General features: G+C 37.3%; 1 protein-coding gene across 7 annotated transcripts in view; it reads left to right on the top strand.

The window, feature by feature from the left end:
• MAP2 (microtubule associated protein 2) overlaps positions 1–23,910 on the top strand; it is a 297,749-nt gene that overhangs the window by 46,736 nt on the left and 227,103 nt on the right. The gene's annotated exons all lie outside the window — the stretch shown is intronic.

The raw sequence follows: 23,910 nt of genomic DNA, 5'->3' as shown, positions 1-23,910 counted from the left end.
TCAGGTGGTATGGTATTCCCATCTCTTTCAGAATTTTCCACAGTTGATTGTGATCCACACAGTCAAAGGTTTTGGCATAGTCAAATAGATGTTTTTCTGGAGATTTCTTGCTTTTTTGATGATCCATTGGATGTTGGCAATTTGATCTCTGGTGCCTCTGCCTTTTCTTTAAAACCAGCTTGAACATCTGGAAGTTCACAGTTCACTTATTGCTGAAGCCTGGCTTGGAGAATTTTGAGCATTACTTTACTAGCATGTGAGATGAGTGCAACTGTGCGGTAGTGTGAGCATTCTTTGGCATTGCCTTTCTTTAGGGTTGGAATGAAAACTGACCTTTTCCAGTCCTGTGGCCACTGCTGAGTTTTCCAAATTTGCTGGTATATTGAGTGCAGCACTTTCACAGCATCATCTTTCAGGATTTGAAATAGCTCAACTGGAATTCCGTCACCTCTACTAGCTTTGTTCTTAGTGATCCTTTCTAAGGCCCACTTGACTTCACATTCCAGGATGTATGGTTCTAGGTCAGTGATCACACCATCGTGATTATCTTGGTCTTGAAGATCTTTTTTGTACAGTTCTTCTGTGTATTCTTGCCACCTCTTCTTAATATCTTCTGCTTCTGTTAGGTCCATACTATTTCTGTCCTTTATCGAGCCCATCTTTGCCTGAAATGTTCCCTTGGTATCTCTAATTTTTTTGAAGAGATCTCTAGTCTTTCCCATTCTGTTGTTGTCCTCTATTTCTTTGCATTGATCATTGAGGAAGGCTTTCTTATCTTTTCTTGCTATTCTTCGGAACTCTGCATTCAGATGCAGAGTTTTCTCCTTTGCCTTTAGCTTCTCTTGTTTTCACAGCTATTTGTAAGGCCTCCCCAGACAGCCATTTTGCTTTTTTGCATTTCTTTTCCATGGGGATGGTCTTGATCCCTGTCTCCTATACAATGTCAAGAACCTCCATCCATAGTTCATCAGGCACTCTGTCTATCAGATCTAGTCCCTTAAATCTATTTCTCACTTCCACTGTATAATCATAAGGGATTTGATTTAGGTCATACCTGAATGGTCTAGTGGTTTTCCCTACTTTTTTCAATTTAAGTCTGAATTTGGCAATAATATATGTTATTATTACCTTGAAAATGTTGTCCATTCTTTGAGAATAAGGGTTTTTAAAAATTCCAAATAAGGGAACATTTTAATGATAACCTTGAGAACACATAAACCTGGTCTCTTGCATCTTCTGATTTTAGAAAGTCCTAATAGAAACTCATGCAAATGAACTATTTCATTTTCACAGCTACAGTGCAGAGGAATAAGTCGAATTTTACAGTTAAAAGAATTTCAGAGTCAGCTGAGCTGCTGTTTATTCCCTTCCTCCTCTTCATTGTAAAGATTTTTCCATTAGGGTTAATATACTAGGTATGTTATGAAAAGCAGGCAAATGCGTATTATGGAGCTATTGATTTTTAATTTTCATTTGGAGCCCCTCTGGGATGTTACTAGTGATGCCCTCAGAGCAAATGTGTGTCTGGGCAGTCAGCCAGGGATTTACATCAGCAACCAGGTTTATTAAGGAGAAAATGGGCCCCTTAGAATTATTGCAGGTATATAGCAGCAAGCTGAAAAGTACAGTCAGGCTTTCTGCTTCCTTTTGGCCAGAGTTCTAATGGGTGGAACCAGCCCTGAGTTTTGTTGGACTTGTAAAGTGACCCTCCTAAAGCTCAGGGCTAAGTGACTGTCAGGAAAAGTGGAAGCTTTCAGTCCACACTTTTCATTGACAAAAGATTGAAAGCAAAATCCATCAAATTACTGACAGAGGCATCAACCTTGAAACGTGTGTAGTGAAAGAAAATCTAAACACTAATTGCTAATGACTGTCTGCCTCCTGAATCAGGTTTGAGGGAGGATTGATAAAAGCATAGGATTAAATAACAGAAATGAAGGTTCAGACGATTCTGAAGAATGCTCTTGCCATCGCTGAAGTTGCTTTGTCATTGGTTTGTGTCTAAGAACAGACAACTCTGAATTTGGATAAAATAGTTACTGCACACTATTTGATGTGGGGTTCTCAAGTGGCTCCGTGGTAAAGAAATCTGCCTGCTAATGCAGGAGACACAGGTTCGATCCCTGGGGCAAGAAGATCCCCTGGAGGAGGAAATGGCAACCCATTCCAGGATTCTTGCCTGGAAAATCCCATGCACAGAGGAGCCCAGCAGGCTGCAGTCTGTGGGATCGCCATGAGTTGGCCACGACTGAATGAGAACGCGCACATACAGTATTTGGTAGAATTGAAGTATTCAGTTTGTAGGAAGTTTAGAGATCTTCTAGGCTGGTCTTGTTTTATAGAAAAACAACAACAAAACTTGTGGATTGGTAATTGTCAAGCCAGTATGAGGGATTTCACGTGGTTTGGGTATATGTTTGTGGTTTTTCTGCTCTCCTGATTCTCCGTGTATCAGCCTGAGAGCTTTGATGGCTGGGGCTGTGATCCGAGTTCCAGGGCCAGGGTACTGCTCTCTGGCCTGCCTTGGGTCAGACCCTTCTCAAAGTCACAGAGCATTGTCCCTACCTCAGCCATTATTGGGCTTTCCACCCAGCATAGTGGTATGTTTGTTCTGGTCTATCTCTACCACCTAATATCATTGCTGAAACTGAGTTTTGTTCATCTGTGAATTCCACATATTTTACACAGTAGTTGGCAGGCTGTGGTAGTGCACAATAATTATTCTTTGCTGAGAAAATAAATGATAAAAAACTGATCTGTAGCTTTCTACTCAGTGACATTTAGAAGATTTATCAACAAGTAAAAATATTTTCCCCCCTCATTTTTCTGAGTATTTTTATGAAGACTATTTAGTTGATGAAAATCAATTTGTTATAGAGCTAGGGACTTTAGGGTGAGGAGGCTAGATCAGGGCCTAGGAGTAGAAGGTGCTCTAGTAATATATATATTTGAGGGTTTGGCATCAATTAAAAATGTTTTTATCAGGCGATCTGTATAACTTTATAATATGAGTTATCATTCTGAAATGTTAAATTTTAATTTAAAAATTTGTGCTTGGCAATAGCAACAGATATGAGATACAATTGTTAATGTCACTGTTTAGTTGCTAAGTCATGTCTGACTTTTATGACCCAATGGGCTGTAACCCACCAGGCTCTTCTGTCCATAGGATTTCCCAGTCAATAATCCTGGTGTACGTTGCCATTTTCTTCATCCAATAAATCTTACCAACCTAGGGATTGAACCTGTATCTCCTGAGCCCATGAGATACAATAGAGATATATACATATAGTTTTCTACTTATTAGATAGTTTGGCCTATTAAATAAAAAGTTACAGAAATTCTTAATAGAGCCCTCTGAAGTGTGTTTGAGACTAGTTACTACAGAACTTAGATATGAAACAACTAGTAATAAATTAGAACCTATTGGAAAATAAAACTAAAATTTATAAATCAGTAAATTATAAAGTACTCTCTTAAAACACCTATAAAGTACTCTGTTAAAATCCCTTGGCAAACAGTGACTGAACACATCTTTGCTGCTGCTGCTGCTACTGCTAAGTCGCTTCAGTCATGTCTGACTCTGTGCGACCCCATAGATGGCAGCCCACCAGGCTCCCCCGTCCCTGGGATTCTCCAGGCAAGAACACTGGAGTGGGTTGCCATTTCCTTCTCCAGTGCATGAAAGTGAAAAGTGAAAGTGAAGTCGCTCAGTCATGTCTGACCCTCGGAGACCCCATGGACTGCAGCCTTCCAGGCTTCTCCTTCCATGGGATTTTCCAGGCAAGAGTACTGGAGTGGGGTGCCATTGCCTTCTCCAGAACACATCTTTATGCCCTAGAATTTCATAGAATATATTGTTAAAAATAGTATTGCATATTTCCTCTTAAGATTTCTGGGGGAAAATACTAATATTTCCAGTTTACTGTATTTATTTACCCTAGGCAATCCTTGCATTACTGTTTTCTTTGGTTTCACCAGTTGATGGTCTACCCCTCCTTGCTTTATGCACATTTTGCCATCCTGATTTGTGGTGTTTTCTGACATTGAACCAATCCAGGGTCAAATTTAGAAATGAGTATTCATTACCTTAAATGCTCCCTACAGTGGTTAACCCAAGAAGAGCTTGAGATATGGGCATTCCGCCAGGAGGTGAACCAAAGCAATTTTGGTTACAGCTGATTTGTGGTTTGATCTTTGCAGATGTACTTCACTTTGATCTCAGTTTTAGGAAGTCATTGCATTCAGTGGAGCCAAATGTGGTAAGTGCCTGAAGACAGTGACTTAAGTGCCTATGTTTTATCAGCTGGATATCTTTTCTTAGCCAGAATGAAAATTATGAGTTCTTCACATAATTTATATGATAATAGAAAGGCAATTATATAGCTTTTAAAATGATTAATGATTGGCTATTCCGTTGGCCCACGGACAATACATTATCTATAGGAAAAGGATTCTCAGTACTGGTATCTGACAGATGGTTTCCCAGTATATTCAGTATTCCTGCAATTGGAGATCAGTATTGTTATGAGGAAGGGTGAGGGAACTCTTTTTTGTATATATTTTTTCAAAGATATTCCAAATTGTGTATGTTATTTATATATATATTTTACAAATTATATTTGTTATTACACAAATGTATAGTACTACAAAAATTAAATTTGCATATGAATAACAAATAGCAAGTTAACTAAGTCACAATAGGACAAAGGGGTGCTGCTTACAGTTTGAAATAGGTGATTTTTCTGCTAAGTAGAAGTAAGTAATATTTTACTACACAGTAAAATGCATGGATATTGTTACTTCAGGCTTACACATATAAATATGTGTAACTTTAACCCTAAAAGTGAGTATAGAGAAAGCACATATCACTTTATTAATTCAGACAACAGCACTTCTGAGTATAATTTAGACATGTTTTATCCTTTCCCTCCTGACCAGGATGATTTCAAATATAATTTAAAAGAGAGACTTTTGCAAGTGAAGACTTTTCACTTTGTTAGGCTTCCTTGAGTTTAAAGTGTTTTCTCTAGTAATTCTCTATGTGTATGGAGAGGAGTGAATTTTAGCTCTATTCCTTATCTTGATACAACAGGCTGGAAAATTGATTTATGGTTGTATATCCTTAAATGCAATCTATTATACTGAAGCAATTTGCTTATGTCATGAAGTTTTTATAAAGGAGATAACATCCTTTTATGCATTTATACACATACACATATCATAGATAAATCAAACAGTGAATGTAAAACCATCTTCTAATCAGTTCTTAAAAATACCTATTTGTAAGATTTTGTCTTTTATTTACTATAAAAAACATAAATTATGGGTGGAATTTTATTCTTATTCTTTTTGTTTAAACCATTGTATTCAACTCAACTGAAAAGCCGAGTGTGCCCTTTCATTCCCACCCCTATGCAGTTGTCCTGAGTACACAATCCTTTATGAACATTAAGGAAAAAAAATTTAGTGGTAAATGTTTAATAGATATATTTTTAACTAAGAATATATATACTAGGGAGAGCCTTACGAAACTTATAACCAGAAATTATCTCAGTAGTGAAATTCAACTTAGAGGTCAAATCAATATTGCTATGTTCAAATGGGAGAAGGAAATGGCAACCCGCTCTAGTATTCTTGCCTGGAGAATTCCTGTGGACAGAGGAGCCTGGCGGGCTGCAGTCCATGGGGTCACAAGAGTCGGACACGACTTGGTGACTGAACCACCACCCACCATGTTCAAATGGGAATAGCCACCTTTCTGGTTTTACGCATATTCATAAAAAGTTTTTGTGAACTGTAGTTGTTAGCTTCTATCAGTTCTAAAATGAGAATCAATCTTTGTGTCTCTGCATTTTTCTGTTTTTTAACAAATTTTTACCTTAATGCTATACAATCATCTCAACTGTGTTGAAAGATATATGTGTGTGTGTGTGTGTATATATATGTATATACATACACACTAGTTACAAGAGATATGAATAAGGTGAGTCTTGTATTCTAGAGCCTTCTATGAAAAGTCTCTAGGAACACTGTAAGAGAGAACTAATATGAAGTCAGGTAGTACATGGTGCGTATTTAGTAAACAAAGCTTTCTCTTTTTCTCTCAGACTAAAAAACACTTTTCATAGTAAAATAATTTTATACTTTTAGATGGAACATATTTTCTTATAGTGAGAACTTCTTAAGAAACACATTCTTTATCTTTCAAGATAGAGGAAAGATCCTTTAGAAGAAGCAAACATTTAAAAACATCTTTTAAAAATTGTTGTGAATTTTAAGCTGAGACCTCCTTTAACGATATGATTGTGGATACTAATTTTGGAAATAAGAGGCATATCTATCTAAAAGAGATAGCAGTTAGTTAGAAACAAGATCCATTGACCTCAACATGAGATTGTCTCCCTTACTTTGGAATGAAGCATCTTAGTAAACAGATGCTAAAGCAAGCGCTTCATCCACAGAAGGAGGTAAAATAGCCAAACCTGCAGTGGTCTTCCCCACAACTGTTTTTTTGTTTTTCCCCTTCATTTTGTTATACTTATAATTCAGGCCGTCATTTAGGAAATACATTACTGCTTACCACTAGCTATCTTGAAAGTGAAACGTACTATTCTGGTCAAAGCCCCATTTCCCTAATGGTGATTAAAACTGGGCAGAGAGCCCGATGTAATAAAAACAGTCTCAGAGCTTTTTTACTAACCTTCGTCTGGGAAAAGCAACATTGGAGGTTTTATTTCTTGAAAAATGCACAACGTCCATATGATTAAATGCTCTTCAGTCTCTTTTCAGCCACAGGCTGCACATCCAGGCCTTAATTGTGCCAGCTGTTCTCTTAACCCATCACCTAAATATTGCTCTCGAATGTAATCTGTCTTGATAGAAAGCCTTTTAACTTTTCTGTTTTACAATTCATCTTTCTTATATGCCAAATGAAACATCTTCTTTCATTTGAGAAAAGTGAGCTCTTGGGAGGAAAAAAATAAAAACAAAGATTTTTTTCTTTATTCTGTGTGTATTAAGGCAAATCCCTTTTCCTGTCTTAATTGAAATCAGTTAAGCGTTCACGAACTTCACCACAAAGACTGAATGAGCTATTTTTCTTTTTAAATGAGGCCAAGTCTTGTTGGCACCCGTGACGAAGACCATCCTGTGCAAGGGCAGGTTGCCAGCAGGTTTCACATTCAAGGCCAAGGTTTTACTGCGTTTGCTCAGCTTCTTCCACAGTCTGCAGTGAAGCCACGGTGAAGGACAGGGGCGTGCCTCCTGCACTTGTATTATTGTCTGTGCTTTTCAGTTGGTGGATTTGGAAACAAAGAAAGAGATCCATTCACTTTCTCTCTTGCAAAAAAAGGAAGGGACTGGGGGATGCTGGGTGAAAGATACATAATAACCCAGGGCCAATTTTGCAACCTCTTGTGAGGCTTAAACCATTTCAAAATAAAGAGTCATGTTAAAAAAAATAAAGGATAACCTTAACTGCTAAATGTGAAGAAATCAAACTGTAACATCTAAGTATGGCTCTATCTTTAAAAAAAAATCAATTAAAATAAGAACAGAATAAAAATAAAACAAGGGTTTTTTTCTTTTTGTTGGCTTAGCTACATACATGTGAGCTACATACATACATAAAGCCTTACTATGCTTTAACACTGTAATTACACTTACTGGGGGGAAAAAGGGCATTAGGTGATTCTTTAAACAAAGCAAAGTGCATTTTAAATGGCTGTTTAAGTTTGTTTCTGTCTCTGTATCTCCATCTCTTCCCCCGCCTCTCATTTTTCCTTCTTTCCGTTCACTCTGACAATTCTGACATTAAAAATATTGCTAGATTAATTCTGTTGCATTAAGAAAGTACCTCTCAGGCCAAAGTTTTATAAAGCCTGGTTTAGATAAGTGGGGAGAAAAAAAGGAAAAACAAACAGAAGATCATAATAAACATGTCATTATTGCTATAATTACTTATAAGGGAAGAACACCAGTTATAGTAGTTAGGAACCTAGCTTCTGAAATCAAGCAGCTCATATTCAAATCCTGATCATGGCTCTTATATATGACCTTTAATGCCTAATACCTTCATTTTTAAAACATGGGTTAACACAGTATTATCTGCCTCTGAAGTTTATTAAAAGGTCCATGTGAATTAGTATATTTAAAGTACTTAGAAGAGTGCCCAGCTTAGAATACTCAGTAAGTATTAACGTATTTAGCTAACTAAAGGCAAATATTTAGTACTGCTAAGTCTTCAAAATGTTTCTGTATATTTGAAATACAGCTTATAAAACTTCTTTTGAGAAGATCCTGAAATACGAGCAGGATTTCGTACTTTGGTACTGCTTTGTGGACACCCGTTACATCACAGCTACTTTGACTCTCCCGTTGCATAGTCCACTTTTCAAATGTATGTCAGTCAGGTACATGTAAATAATTTAGTTTCTGCCGGTGTTTGTCATACATTATTAAAATACCAACTTTCTGTTGGTGTCTTCAAATTGGTAACTTACAACTGCTATCTTCAAATGATCATAAGGTCCTACATTTTTACTTTGCTGGTATGTTTCCCATTTCTTCTCCAAATTTAATATCTGAGTATACATTTTTAAATTAGTGTCTTGGATATTTGTCTTAAATTTGAAGGAGTTGCCTAGATTTTGCTGGATATCTTCACTGTAACTGGATATGAAATTCAGTAAATTGAAAAGTCTTTTCTAAGGTTTGAGAAAACTTTATAAAGAAGCATCTAGTATTTATCCAGTCATACAGTTTTATTGACTTGTCTTTACTTAAACAGTGTTCTTTATTGAGAAGCAATTAATAGAGTATTCTGGATAATGAATAAGATGAATATTAATCTCTGATATTCTAGCACATACTGATTTATTTTCAAGTTACAAAAGCAAGTAATTATTTTCCTTGAAGTAGTTTGCAAAGGATACACATCTCTTATTTTTATAAGGCTCTATATTTAGTTAGGACTTCCCTGGTGGCTTAGATGGTAAAGCGTCTGTCTAGAATGCCGGAGACCCAGGTTCGATCCCTGGGTCGGGAAGATCCCCTGGAGAAGGAAATGGCAATCCACTCCAGTACTGTTGCCTGGAAAATCCCATGGACAGAGCAGCCTGCTAGGCTACAGACCATGGGGTCACAAAGAGTCGGACACGACTGAGCGACTTCACTTTCACTTTTCATATTTAGTTAGAATTAACAAAAGAAGGAATGGGTTTTCATTGAAATTCTCATAAGAATCTGCTGAAATAATATTAATGCTATAGATAATTTATATAAAAGTTCATTACAGCAACTGTATTGACATTTACACTACTCCATCAATGGTCAGTATACTTGTAAGTCATGTTTTGATTTGATTAATGTATAGGAACTGTGTCAATAAAGATATTATTTGGTCAGTTGTCTAGGACTAGACACTTAAGAAAGAGCTTAAAAGGCTCATGCTCAAATGATATGGTAGTTAGAGTTACTGTGCTGTTTCCTATCTCAGACAATGCTGATTTCAGAGAGTTCTCTGAGCCAATGAATGATAGATATATGAATGAGTAATATGATCTTGGAGACAACAAATTATAGAAAAATACAGAGAATTCTGTTATTTTAAATGCAGTATATCTGATTTCCAGCTCGAGATGCATGGAAAACAGCGTAACTTTGCACTGTATAAAACACTATGTTGGTGCTCAGTGTTCCATCACCAAAAAAAGGAAAAAAGAAAAGATTCAGCCAATAAAATTTTAGTTAATTAAATCTTTAAAGAAGACTGTCTAATTATAACCTCTCAGCCTCAGCAGGTATAATTGTTGAACATTACAACCTGTTCCAAATTATACATCAAAATACAATTGAGTTACTAGTAGGAAGCCCAAGTGATTTTTGTATGATTGAACTGATGAACTTTTATTACTGCTACTGTTTGCTCTGTTTTAATTCAATAAATCACATAAATTTAATTATGGTGTGACAATTGAAGCTGCATTTGACATTTTTCACAACTTTTCTCACCATTCCCTAGTTAGTAATGTACATAACTGAAATAGCTGATACATTATTTAGTGAAGTATGCACATTGACTAAGAGTAGTTAATTAAAACTTAAAATCAATCAGTGATTGTATCAAATTTGATATAATCAATGTATCAAAAGGAAAGCATAATGATGTTCAGCCAAAATGAGAGACTTCCTTAGGAGAAGGAACTTGAGAATGTAATAATGTAGTCTTCTAGATTGATAGACTTCACTTGGTACTATAGCTAATTGGCTTTATTAACTAGGATCTTTTATTCCATTTGGAGGTAAATTACTAGATTCTGTTTTACAGAAGAAACAAGAAGGCTACTGTATACTTTTTGTTCTTATGCATTTTACTTTTGAATAGTGTTGAATTGCTGGCTGAGTCAATGGATACCTGGCAAAATATTCAAGTATGATTATAAGCTAGTGTTGCTTTACTTGTTGTTGAAATCACAGTTTTTGCTTTAAAATGTAACTTGCAATTGAGATGTTCTAAAGCTCTTTTTTTTTTTCCTTGATACCTGGATTTCCCTGGTGGCTCAGATGGTAAAGCGTCTGTCTACAATGCGCGAGACCTGGGTTCAATCCCTGGGTTGGGAAGATCCCCTGGAGAAGGAAATGGCAATCCACTCCAGTACTATTGCCTGGAAAATCCCATGGACAGAGGAGCCAGGTTACAGTCCATGGGGTCGCAAAGAGTTGGACACGACTGAGCAACTTCATTTCACTTTCACTTTCACTTTTGTTATAGTCCATTGGCAGGCACTGGCCAATCATGACCCTGCTTTATGTATCAGTCAAAACATATTATTTGAAGTTAATTATAAGATTTGATATCAGTATTTAGCCTAGTCATCATTATATTTCATGTATAAATAGGAAAAATCTTAAGTGAGTTTAAAATAAAAATATTTGTAAGTTCTGCTGGTATATGGATGAAAGGATCGTGATGTTCTGATGAAATCCTTATATTAGTCTTGAGCTTATTCTTGTTCTCACTGACTTGTGTTCTTGCTCTCCCTCTTCCTATAGCTATGTTTCCCTATGTTAAGGGATTTGACCAAAATCTCAGACAGCTGTAGAATCACTGTTGATACCCTCATCTATTCATAATAGTATTTGTAGTTCCATTGATCATGTGTTTTAGCTCTTACTAAATTGTGACTCCATGAAGGTTCTTTGCATGCCTTGTATCTCTTAGAGCATTAACATCCAACACTGCATGTGGAATATTTGCATAAATGAATGTGTAAGTTTATGCTGATGAAAAGATAGTAATCATGGATAGTTCAGCTTTATATTAAATAAAATCATTAATGTCACCATCAGAAATCTGATCTCAGCTTAATTGACTTCAGTGTTACTACATTTAGCCTAGCAGAATCAACCTTATGAAAAACTAGGTTGATTCTTTGTAATTTGACATATGTGGCAGTGTATTATTAGTGAGGATAACTATCAGTCACAAGATGTAAGCCAGCTTGCACAAGCATGTTATGGAATGAAGGAAATTTATTTATGGAGCCTCTGTGATATGCCAAACATTCTGATTTGCTCTGAACATACATTGTCTCATTTAATCCTCAAAGTACACTGGGAAATAGGTATGGTTATCACCATTCTTGACTGGACTTGACTAGACTAGTCAAGGCTATGGTTTTTCCTGTGGTCACATATGGATGTGAGAGTTGGACTGTGAAGAAGGCTGAGCACTGAAGAATTGATGCTTTTGAACTGTGGTGTTGGAGAAGACTCTTGAGAGTCCCTTGGACTGCAAGGAGATCCAACCAGTGCATTCTGAAGGAGATGAGCCCTGGGATTTCTTTGGAAGGAATGATGCTAAAGCTGAAACTCCAGTACTTTGGCCACCTCATGCTAAGAGTTGACTCATTGGAAAAGACTCTGATGCTGCGAGGGGTTGGGGGCAGGAGGAGAAGGGGACGACAGAGGATGAGGTGGCAGGATGGCATCACTGACTCGATGGATGTGAGTCTCAGTGAACTCCGGGAGTTGGTGTTGGACAGGGAGGCCTGGCGTGCTGCAGTTCATGGGGTCGCAAAGAGTCGGACACGACTGAGCGACTGATCTGATCTGATCATCATTCTAAAAATGAGGAAAACTGAGATTCAGACATACTTAAGCACTAACTTCTAAGCAAATTGTAGGATTCAAGCACATAGCCTGGGAGAGCTGCCTTGAATTTGTGTTTGCTTCTAAAACATCTGCTTCTGCTTTATTGAGTACGCTAAAGCCTTTGTGTGGATCACAACAAACTGTGGAAAATTCTTCAAGAGGTGGAAATACCAGACCACCTGACCTGCCTCCTGAGAAATCTATATGCAGGTCTAGAAGCAACAGTTAGAACAGGATATGAAACAACAGACTGGTTCCAAATTGGGAAAGGAGTACGTCAAGGCTGTATATTGTCACCCTGCTTATTTAACTTACATGCAGAGTACATCATGAGAAACGCTGGGCAATATGAAGCACAAGCTGGAATCAGGATTGCCGGGAGAAATATCAATAACATCAGATTGTCAGCAATGAATACAGATGATACCACCCTTATGGTAGAAAGCGAAGAGGAACTGAAGAGCCTTTTGATGGAAGTGAAAGAGGAGAGTGAAAAAGTTGGCTTAAAGCTCAACATTCAGAAAACTAAGATCATGGCATCTGGTCCCATCACTTCATGGCAAATAGATGGGGAAACAATGGAAACAGTGAGAGACTTTATTTTGGGGGTCTCTAAAATCACTGCAGATGGTCACCGAAGCCATGAAATTAAAATATGCTTGCTCCTTGGAAAAAAAGCTATGACCAATCTATACAACATATTAAAAAGCAGAGACATTACTATACCAACAAAGGTCCATCTACTCAAAGCTTTGGTTTTTCCAGTAGTCATGTACGGATGTGAGAGTTGGACTATAAAGAAAGTGGAGCGCTGAAGAATTGGTGCTTTTGAACTGTGGTGTTGAAGAAGACTCTTGAGAGTCCCTTGGACTGCAAGGAGATTAAACCAGTTAATCCTAAAGGAAATCAGTCCTGAATATTCATTGGAAGGACTGATGCTGAAGCTGAAACTCTAATACTTTGGCCACCTGATATGAAGAACTGATTCATTTGAAAAGACCCTGATGCTGGGAATGATTGAAGGCAAGATGAGAAGGGGATGACAGAGGATGAGATGTTTGGATAGCATCACCGACTTGATGGACATGAGTCTGAGTAAACTCCAGGAGTTGATGATGGACAGGGAAGCCTAGTGTGCTGCAGCCCATGGGGTCACAAAGAGTCAGACACGACTAAGTGACTGAACTGAACTGAGAAGATTAAAATATATTTACAGTAATAAAATTTGAATACTAATAAATCACATGATAGTAATCTGATTAAAATGAAACTATCTACTTTTTTAGAATCATAGCCAGTTTTTTAGGAAATATGACCACCTGAAACAGGTTGTAACTGTCTTATTATTGTGATTGTTATCTTGTTATTTCTACACTTACCCTGCCAATTAAGTAGGAGTGGATTTTAGTATCCTTATTTTAGAACTTAGAACCAGAAGAACAAAGTTGCATGTTAACAAAGCAATTCATTTAGAAATAAAGTCATGAAAGTATCCTTCAGACTTAAAAATCTAAAATTATTGATATCACACTAATGACTAAACATGATCCATAATTCTTAGAATATTTTTCTTATTGTAGGACTTTTATACTGTAACAACAGAGGAAAATATTTTATAAAATATTTTGGAAAAATAATTTATAAGAATCTATTGAAAGTATTTTTGCTTATATTTTTGTTGCTAGACATAACACATGTTCATTTTTATTAAAAAACTTATAAATACAGAAAAGTGAGATAAATCTAAAAGAAGAAAAAAAATCCTAGTATTGAAAAATACACTGTGTTTTAATGTTGATATTCTAACTAGTACTGGTACCAAGATTAAATGGTATATTTACCCTTTGTTGAAGAACATTTGTTCTTTAATTACGATATTTTGTTGGTACAGTCTACCTGTTAAGGTTCCTGTTTCTATATAGGAAAAAATGCATTTTGAAAGTTGAAGCCAAAATGTCGTAATTTGCCTCTCAATTTGCCTTCTGGCAATGCTAGATTTTATAGTAATCATTTGAAAAATTTTCAAGTCACATCAGTGTGCTTTGCCTTCAGAGAGCACACACAATTTACTTTTAACCATCCTTTCGTCATGGGGAAGATTAAATACAATGCATGGAGCCTGGAAAGGTGGGTGACAGCTGGGAGAGATTTCCATAGAGGCCTCAAAGCCCTTCCAAAAGATTGATTGTGCAGTGTTTTCTGCCAGTTCCTTTAGCTTTACCCAGGTTATCATCCCATCAGGAAACTTGGTGCTGGACCTCATCATGTTGCTGACAATTTAGATGACCTCAGGACATTCCTTTAATCTTCTCAAGCTTCATTCTCATTTTCAAAAGTACAAGTAAGGACTCTTAGACACTCTAATCCATCTGAAGATATTATAAAGAAAGATTCATTTGTGTTTGCGAGAAAGAAAAAAAAGTTTTCACCCTTATGTTTTCCATTTGTATTGACTTAAATCAGTAAACGGACTTGCTCTGAGTGTGGTAGGAAGCATAGGCTGCCTTCTTACAACAGTGAGCATTTACTGACATGTGGCCGGTGTTTTCATTTCGGTACCAGGAAATCAAGGTAGTCTCTTTGATGTCTCGTTACACTGAATCTTATCTTTCTCAGTAAGTTTGCTTGGGAATGAATTACTGCAAATCAGTACATACTTATTTTGTGTTTTTACTCTTCCTTTAGTAGCATGACTTTCTTGATTTGGGACTGGATAGAAAATAATGCCTCCTCAATTATTTAAACATCCCTTGTTGACGATTAGCAATAGTTAAAAAAATTATATGTGAAAGAATTTAAATCTTCTGGCTCTGTTTCCATAGCTCATTGAAACTGGCAGATGGGAACACAATAGCAACTGTGCAGCATGACTGCAACCCCAACACACACACAATACAAGTTGATAATTGGGTTCCTTATTACAGACAGGGAAGGGCCTGTTGACTTTCTCTAGTGCTGAGGAGTGTGTACAGTTACTCTGCTGTGGCGCTGGATCCATCAAGCACTGAGTGCTCTGAGAAGTGACAAGGTGACCCGCTGTAGAGGCTGGTGCCGGCTGCGCTCGTGTGAGTCACAGGGGACAGCGTTTCGGTGTTGCCCGACTGCTGTCAAAGCTTATTTCCCTCTCTGTTAACTGGTTGAAGATGTGTGTGCCAAGAGGAATTTTATCAATCAGTGGTGTATTATAAATGATTTTGTCCCTGGCCCAAGCAAGAAGAGTTCATCAATTCTTTATGGATGGATTACAGATCCCACCTTCTGTAACTTTTCATTATGTTAAAAGTTTGGAAATGAAGCACATGTTATTATTTGGAAGCATTTCATTATGCGAGGATATCAAACATTAGATTATTTGTTTCCTTTGGTCTCTGGATTATTTACTTTCTTGCATGACATTTGACACTTTGGCAAGCTAGCAATTGAAAATAACCCATTACTAGAGATTACCTTTCATTGGGAAGCAGGTGTCATATTTGATAATGAGTCAGAGTCAACTGAATCTAGGTCAACACAGGATTTAAGCAAAACTATATATGTGGAAAAACTAATGTCCTATACATACAAGATGTTTGTCTTCATGTTGTACCAACACTGTTAGTAAAACCCATACTACTTCCCAAATTGTACTTTTTGTGCACTTTCAGAATTCAAATGTATTTGTTGTATTTATACTTTTCAACTTAAGGACAGTTGTAGGTCAGGCATCTGCCCATTGAAATATTTTCATCTGAAAAACCATTAGGTGAGGGTCTAGCTTTCTTGCTGTGATTAGTGGCATTTCAGCTTCTACCCCTTTCTTGCTTCTGAAACTGGGGATGGAGAAAGCTCCCACCACAATTCATTCACTCACCCCCTACCCTGCTTTATTTTCCTCATAGAGGTCATCATTCTCTTATGTGTTTATATTCACTGGAGGAATCAACCTCTAAAAGGGCAGAAAACTTTCCATAACTTATTGCCAATCATTATTTTCCAGTCCTTAGAAAAGTGCCTGCCATGAAGCAGTTATTAAAAAATCATTAGTTATCCTGGATGGGAGGGGAGTTTGGAGGAGAATGGATACATGTCTATGTATGGTTGTATTCCTTTGCTATTCACCTGAAACTATCTCAACATGGTTAGTTGAAAATACAAAATTAAAGTTTTTTTTTTTAAAATTAAGAAGTCATTAGTTAACAGAGTGTATAACTAATTCCCTAGTATATTCCATTTGCTTGGGAACACATTCTTACAATAAAATAATGAAGCTGTGTCTTGGATCACAGTCAGACCATAAAACATTCAAGTTAGCTATGCAGTACTACTTCAGTTAGAGTAAGGATTAAGTAGACTGGATTAGGAATTTAACCACCATTTGTAATATTTTCCATATAGTTTTAAATAAATGGTTAACAGATTATAAGTCTAGGACCACCTGTATGTGAAGAGTAGGGAAAAGATGTGCAGTAAATTTAAGCTATTTTTATTCTACTGTACTGCTTTTTGGTCCACTTTATGTTGGAGAAAATTTGAAGCTCTAACCCTTAATTGGGACAGTTGAGGGATGACAGAGTCTGAAAAACTACTTAACATTTTACATGTGGTAACAGCAGATGTTTTTTACATGAATGTTTTTAGACTTATAGGAAATCCTAACTTTTGTTGTAGTTGTATTTGTTCCAGAAATAGGATTTTCAATTGTAATATATAAATTCTGACCTCATTTTTGGTCCCTTATATATAGCATATAATGCAACAAGAATATTAAAATTGATGAAAATTTTCTTTATAATAAATAATGCTGAAGTCAATCCATTTATACCTCTTTTTGAGGGTTTGACATCTTTTATTAAATTAGTTAAATTATGCTGGAAATTATTTATAACAACAACATCTACAGAAGTTAAATATACCTGAGTTCACCCTGGAGAAAGCTTTTGACTCAGAGAAGTGGGTCCAGAAATGTGTGGAATGCTCCAATTTGGCTTCTTAGTGGGATGTACTAGGGTTTTCAGGAAATTAGAGCTTTGGGGAACAGATTTATTTCATTGTTTAAGGATTGCCTTATAGGTTGTTCATTCCTTTGAAATTCAGGTTTTACTGAGATGACAAAATGACTTTTTGATAATCTTAGGAGAATGTGTACTTTCTGAATTAGAAAAAAAATCTAGATTGTAGGATTAATCTTTGAAAAAAGCATCCTGACGTTAGACTTAGTGTACATACCTCCTGCTCAATGAGTGCTCACACGTATTTCACATCTTTTTAAATCTCAGCTGTAAATCCAAGTATTAATCAAATGGTGCTCCATTAAAGATTTTGAACAAATAGTTGATAGTGCATTCACTTTGCTATAAAACCATTTCAAAGGAAACCTTAGATTTTAAAGACTAAGGATCTGAGCTAGCAGATAGGCTTTCTTGCAGAAAATAAACTTACTGGCTTTTGTCGATTCCATTTTCACTCATGTACTATCTCATTATCAAAATAAATATAGCATTATTCAGATGCATTTTGGCTCTCAATAAACCATACTTTTTACTGGTGTTTTTCATCATGAACCTTGAGTAGATCAACTTCTTAAACCATTTATTTGCCTAACATCCATAACACAAATATTACAAGGAAGAAAAAAAAATGGAATGATCTGGGGTAAAAATATATTAGACCCTTTTGCTGTAGACCTTTAAGGTAGTGTCAGCAGAAAGTTTATATTTTTTTTCTGAGTTTGGAATTCATTTTAGCTTTATTTTTATTTTATATTGGGATATAATTGATTTACAATTTTGTGCTACTTTCACATGTACAGCAAAGAGATTCAACTGTACATATGCAGCAAAAAGTTTCTTAATAAATGCTGCATCTTCCAAAATTTTTGTCCCACTAAAAATGCTTAGAACTACAGGAGTCTGGGGTCTTTCTATTTCAAAATTTTGTCATTTGTTTTCTTACAGTGTTTTCAAAGCATTACCTTTATTGTTTCTGCCTGAATTTGATTATGCCAGAATTCTGTAAGGAATTGCCCAGACATGTGAGTGTCTAAGGGCTTCCCTGGTAACTCAGGAGTGTAAAGAATCCACCTGCAGTGCTGGCGACTTGGGTTCGATCCCTGGGTTGGGAAGATCCCTTGGAGAAAGGATAGGCTACCCACTCCAGTATTCTTGCCTAGAGAATTCCATGGACAGAGAAGCCTGGCAGTCTACAGTCCATGGGGTCACAAAGAGTTGGACATGACTGAATGACTTTCACATGAATGTCTAAACTTAAAAGCAAAAGGTGAAAAAAGCATATATGAATATACACAGGCCATATACCAGATATGTATATATTTCACCTTATCTCTGACTAAAGTTGTCATTTTTGTATTAATAAATGGTATTTCTATAAAATTAATTAATTAGCAATCTTAATCCATAGGTGGTATTGTTTTGGTTTAGTTGCTAAATTGTATCTGACTCTTTTGTGACCCTATGGACTGTAGTCTGCCAGGCTCCTCTGTTCATGGGATTCCCCAGTCAAGAATACTGGAGTGGGTTGCCATTTCCTCCTCCAGGGGATCTTCCCAACCAGGGACCAAACTCAGTCTCCTGCATTGGCAGATGGATTCATTACTACTGAGCCACCTGGGAAAGCTCAATCCATAGGTACTATGGGTTTAATCTTTATAAGCCTAGTTTCCTCTTGGAAGTAATGATGTCCGCTTTATTTGTTCTTGTGAGGATTAAATTAATAATGTTTGCGACATAGTTTGTACAATGTCTGGGTTATATTTAACAAGGATTGTCTCCTATTATTGCTTTTGTATTAGAGATAGTACTGTGGTTTTCATAAAACAGACTCCATAATTGAGCATTTAAAACTTCTTCAACTTAAATGGGTAGCTATTAATACTTCTAGTTGCTGACCTGCTGTGTTACCTATTTTTACCCCCTGTGTTGTGACAGTAGATGGGTAGATACAAAATCCCAGCATGGAACTGGTCCTCTTTACCCTTAATCTCTACTTCCAAGCATTGTCACCACAGCTACAGGGAACATGTCAGTGTATGTGTTCAGAACATTCCATTAGGCATCATAGCTAGTGCTTCTCTTCCGACAATGTCATTTTATGTGAACAATCCAAAGTCTAGAGGTGAAATTAGTTGGAGTGCCCATGACTCAGCCTCTTTTTTCCGGGAGTGACTCATTCTGCATTTATAGATCCCTGACTTTGTGCCATACACCACTCTAAGTGCTTGAGATACAAATGTGGATTTGCTGGGTCACTGACCCAGAGCAGCCCACAGCCTGGGCAGACAGGATGTGGCATTCATTGTAAACAGTATTGGCTTCCATACAGTCAGTGCTTTAATGTTATACCTGTCTATCAAGGAAAAGTGTGATTAAATACAATAATGTGGGCTGGCTAGACAATTTAATTCTATAATTTAGAACATATATTTCTGACCCTATATTGATGTATTTTAGCGCAGTTATTATCTCCACAATGTTCATTCCTTTTTGTTCTCTTTCAGTGTTAGGTAAGATTTCACTCTTTTGCATATCACATAAAATCTACCCTTTATGAATAAGTTAGTTGTCTGATGCATACCTTCCTTTGATTATCCTGCCAGAAACTCACAATGTGTGTAAAAACAAAAAAACCCATCACCCTCTCCTCTTGCTCAGCAGCCTGATCTGCCTTTAGCCTTCCCTGTTTCTAAGAACGACAACATCTTTATGGGGATCTGTTTGTCTCTAACCCTCAGAATTCTCTTGGCTCTTTTTCTCTGTCACATGCCTTTTCATAGCCAACCAGTTCCTAAGCCCCATAGGTTATTCAGTTCAGTTCAGCTCAGTCGTGTCCGACTCTTTGCGACCCCATGAATCGCAGCATGCCAGGCCTCCCTGTCCATCACCAACTCCTGGAGTTTACCCAAACTCATGTCCATCGAGTTGGTGATGCCATCCAGCCATCTCATCCTCTGTCGTCCCCTTTTCCTCCTGCTCCCAATCCCTCCCAGCATCAGGGTCTTTTCCAATGAGTCAACTCTTCGCATGAGGTGGCCAAAGTATTGGAGTTTCAGCTTTAGCATCAGTCCTTCCAATGAATACCCAAAACTGATCTCCTTTAAGATGGACTGGTTGGATCTCCTTGCAGTTCTTCTCCAACACCACAGTTCAAAAGTATCAATTCTTTGGTGCTCAGCTTTCTTCACAGTCCACCATAAGTTATTATACACTACTTACACACACTTATACACACAATGTTCTTGCCTGGAGAATCCCAGGGATGGGGGATCCTGGTGGGCTGCCATCTATGGGGTCGCACAGCATCGGACACGACTGAAACGACTTAGCAGCAGTAGCAGTATACACACTACCCTGGACTGAACTCAGAATTCATGCGTTGAAGCCCTAAGCCATCAATGTGACTGTTTTTAGGAATAAGGTTTTCAGAATATTCCCCTTCTTGGATCACAGCCTTGCATGGCAAAGGGGCTTGTGTAACTCAATGAAACTGTGAGCCATGCCATGCAGGGCGACCCAAGATGGATAGGTCATAGTGCAGAGTTCTGACAAAATGTGGTCTTCTGGAGGAGGCAGTGGGAACTCACTCCAGTATTCTTGTCTGTTAATGTTAAATAAGGTCACAGAGGTGGCTCCCTAATATGACAATGACTATGGGAGAAGAGAATGAGAGGGTAGCTAGCTATAAGCCTCTTACCAAAACCTGGTTGAACTGGCATCTTGATCTCAGACTTCCAGCCTCCAGAGTTTTGAGAAATATATTTCTATTGTTTAAGTCACTCAGCATATGGTATTTTGTTATATAGCCTGAGCAGTCTAAGATGCTTGCGTCTGCAGTAGTTGGAGCCTTCTTCCTTCTTTGCATCAACACTGTCTCTACGCAAACTGACGCTTCATTACCCACCACTTGGACTTCTGAAGGAGATACCTAAATGGTTTACTCTTTAATATCTTTTCATCTTGATCTAGTCTACACAGTGATGTCACTTAAATATTTTAATCATATCATTCTTGAATAGAAAACCTTCAGTGGTTCACTTTAGTGGAAAAAATTGAGTGAGTGAGTGATAGTCACTCAGTCATGTCCAACTCTTTGTGACCCCATGGACTGTAGCCTGCAGAATTCTCCAGGCAAGAATACTGGAGTGGGTTACCATTTCCTTCTCCAAGTGGGCAAAATTAAATATATTTAATTCTCTATTCTCCTCAGATTGTCATTCAAGATCGTTTCTTCCTATACAAACCCAACCTAGACTTTCACCCAATTGTTGCTCTTCTTGTGTATTATACTCCAGCTAGGTGGGGCCCCAGATATCCCCTTGGTCTTTGCTTTTTTCATTACTTTTTACTGCTAAGTCCTTTCTCTGAGTCCACTGAGTTGGTCTCATTTCCATTCTGTGTCCACCTATCACAATCCTTTGCCTCCTTCAAGGCTCAATTCAAATGCACCTCTGAATCCTTATCCTTATATAATAGGATTTCATTTTTCTCCTCCTTTGTTCTCCATTGTCCCATAGCTCTTTGTTGAATTTCTTAGTGACAAAAGGTATGTTCTGCTTTGTATCATTGCCTTTTGTCTTTTGATTTTTCATAACTACCTCTATCCCACTAGATTCTAACTAAGCTTTTAGATGGCAAAGAGCTTTTGATCTTTGAAATAGTAAACAATACTATTTTTTAAACTGTTCTATATTTTAAAATATAAGGATTGTACTTATTATTAAATAATAAGCACTTAAATATATTTTTAAAAATAGAATCGATTTTTAATTTTAATTTGCATACTGTAGTATTCCCTACATTTGTATGTTTAGTGAAGCTCAAGCAGTAATTTTTCTATGACTCTGGCAGTTATAGTTTCTTTTCATTGAGAGTCTTGTGTAACTTTAAGAAGGGAGAAGTACAGAAAATGTGAAAGGTTTTTCAATTGAGAGTTGACCTTCGTAATCTAATAGCAAAAATATGTCTATTATTTTCAATTTTTGTTCTTTGTGAGATGTAAACAGGAATACTGCTGCCTGATACTGAGTTTATAATTCAACCTGACCATCACAAAATGATGTATAATAGATCGATGTAAGATTATTTCTCATTGGATAAAGAGGGGAAAGAAAGATTTAGCAATTAATTCTCAAGATTATTTTCTGACATGTTCTCTGCCTTTTTGTTGTGGAGAAAGAGACTCAGAGGATGAAGAAGTGGTGCTTTCAATATGCTGATAAGTTAAGCTGCCTAAAAGCAGATGCTGAATCCTATTGAAAAGAATTTCATTTGAGTTATGCTGAGGGCATTGTTTAGCAAAATACTACACAAGAAGTCTTGACCTCTGTGTGTGAAATGGCAGATGTTCACAGTGAGGATTGAGCCTTGGGGCAACATAAATCTTCACTATTCTGTGCCTATTTGCTCGGTAACTGGGTTGAGTGGGGAAATAAAAGGTTCAGAGAATTTTTTACAAAGCAGCTGCTCCAGGCACTGCAAATGGATGTGCTGCCCTTAAGATAAGAAAAGCAAACAAGCAAACAAAATTCCCTAGACAGTGTGAGTTCACCAGGTCAAAAATGAACACCTCTGCTCCCTCAGAACTTTTATATTACACATTTTCAATGCAAATCAGGTAGGTCAAGGATGGGGTTTTTTCCCTTATCTCTGCTAAAAGGGGAATTTTCAACCATTTCTTTACATTTGACAGCGGCATCAGAAAAGTACGACATGAAGCACCTTCATTCATTTAACAATCACTTATTGATATTCTTCTGTGTGCTAAGCCATTGGGTTCAAATACAAAGTTCACATAATTGAAATAGTACTGATATCTTGAACAGAGTTTGTGTGTCACATATGCTACACTGAAAAGAAAATAAAAATTTTTGGAGATGGGGATGGGTTGATGGGACAATGATGGGGGTAGGTCAGAATATCCTCCTAGTCACGTTTGTAGTTGTTGTTCAGTTACTCAATCGAGACTGACTCTTTGTGACCCCGTGGACTGCAGCATGCCCGGCTTCCCTGGCCATCACCAACTCCTGGACCTTGCTCAAACTCATGTCCATTGAGTCAGTGATGCCATTCAACCATCTTGTCCTTGTCATCTCCTTCTCCTCCTGCCTTCAATCTTTCCTGGCACCAGGGTCTTTTCCAGTGAGTCAGCTCTTTCCATCAGGTGGCCATTATGGATCATATAAAGCAGCCAGTTTCGTGAATTATAAAGCCTGACTTTTGAAAAATTCTACAAGTCTCATTTAGTTTTTACTTTGACAGGATGGGCTTCCCTGGTGGCTCAGCTGGTAAAGAATCTGCCTGCAATGCAGGAGACCTGGGATCTATCCCTGGGTTGGGAAGATCCCCTGGAAAAGGGAATGGCTACCCACTCCAGTATTCTGGCCTGGAGAATTCCATGGACTATATAGTCCATGGGATCACAAAGAGTCGGACACGACTGAGTGACTTTCACTTTTGACAGTATATATTTGAATATATACTCTGTGGGTAAAGAATCTACCTGCAATATGGGAGACACAGGAGATGAAGGCTTAATCCCTGGGTTGGGAAGATCTTCTGGAGGAGGAAATGACAACCCACTCCAGTATTCTTGTCTGGAGAATCCTATAGACAGAGGAGCCTGGTGGGCTATAGTCCAAAGGGTCACAAAGAGTCAGGCGTGACTGAGTGACTGAGCATGCACACATATATTTGAAAGTTTATGCAGAACAGATAAAATCCAATCTATTTGAGTCTAAAGATATCAGGATATCAATTTAGTATG

This window comes from Bos mutus, chromosome 2 (assembly GCF_027580195.1).
Source record: "Bos mutus isolate GX-2022 chromosome 2, NWIPB_WYAK_1.1, whole genome shotgun sequence".
NCBI lineage: Eukaryota > Metazoa > Chordata > Mammalia > Artiodactyla > Bovidae > Bos > Bos mutus.
The sequence above is the reverse complement of the archived record's forward strand: the minus strand, read 5'-3'. Positions and strand labels throughout refer to the sequence as shown.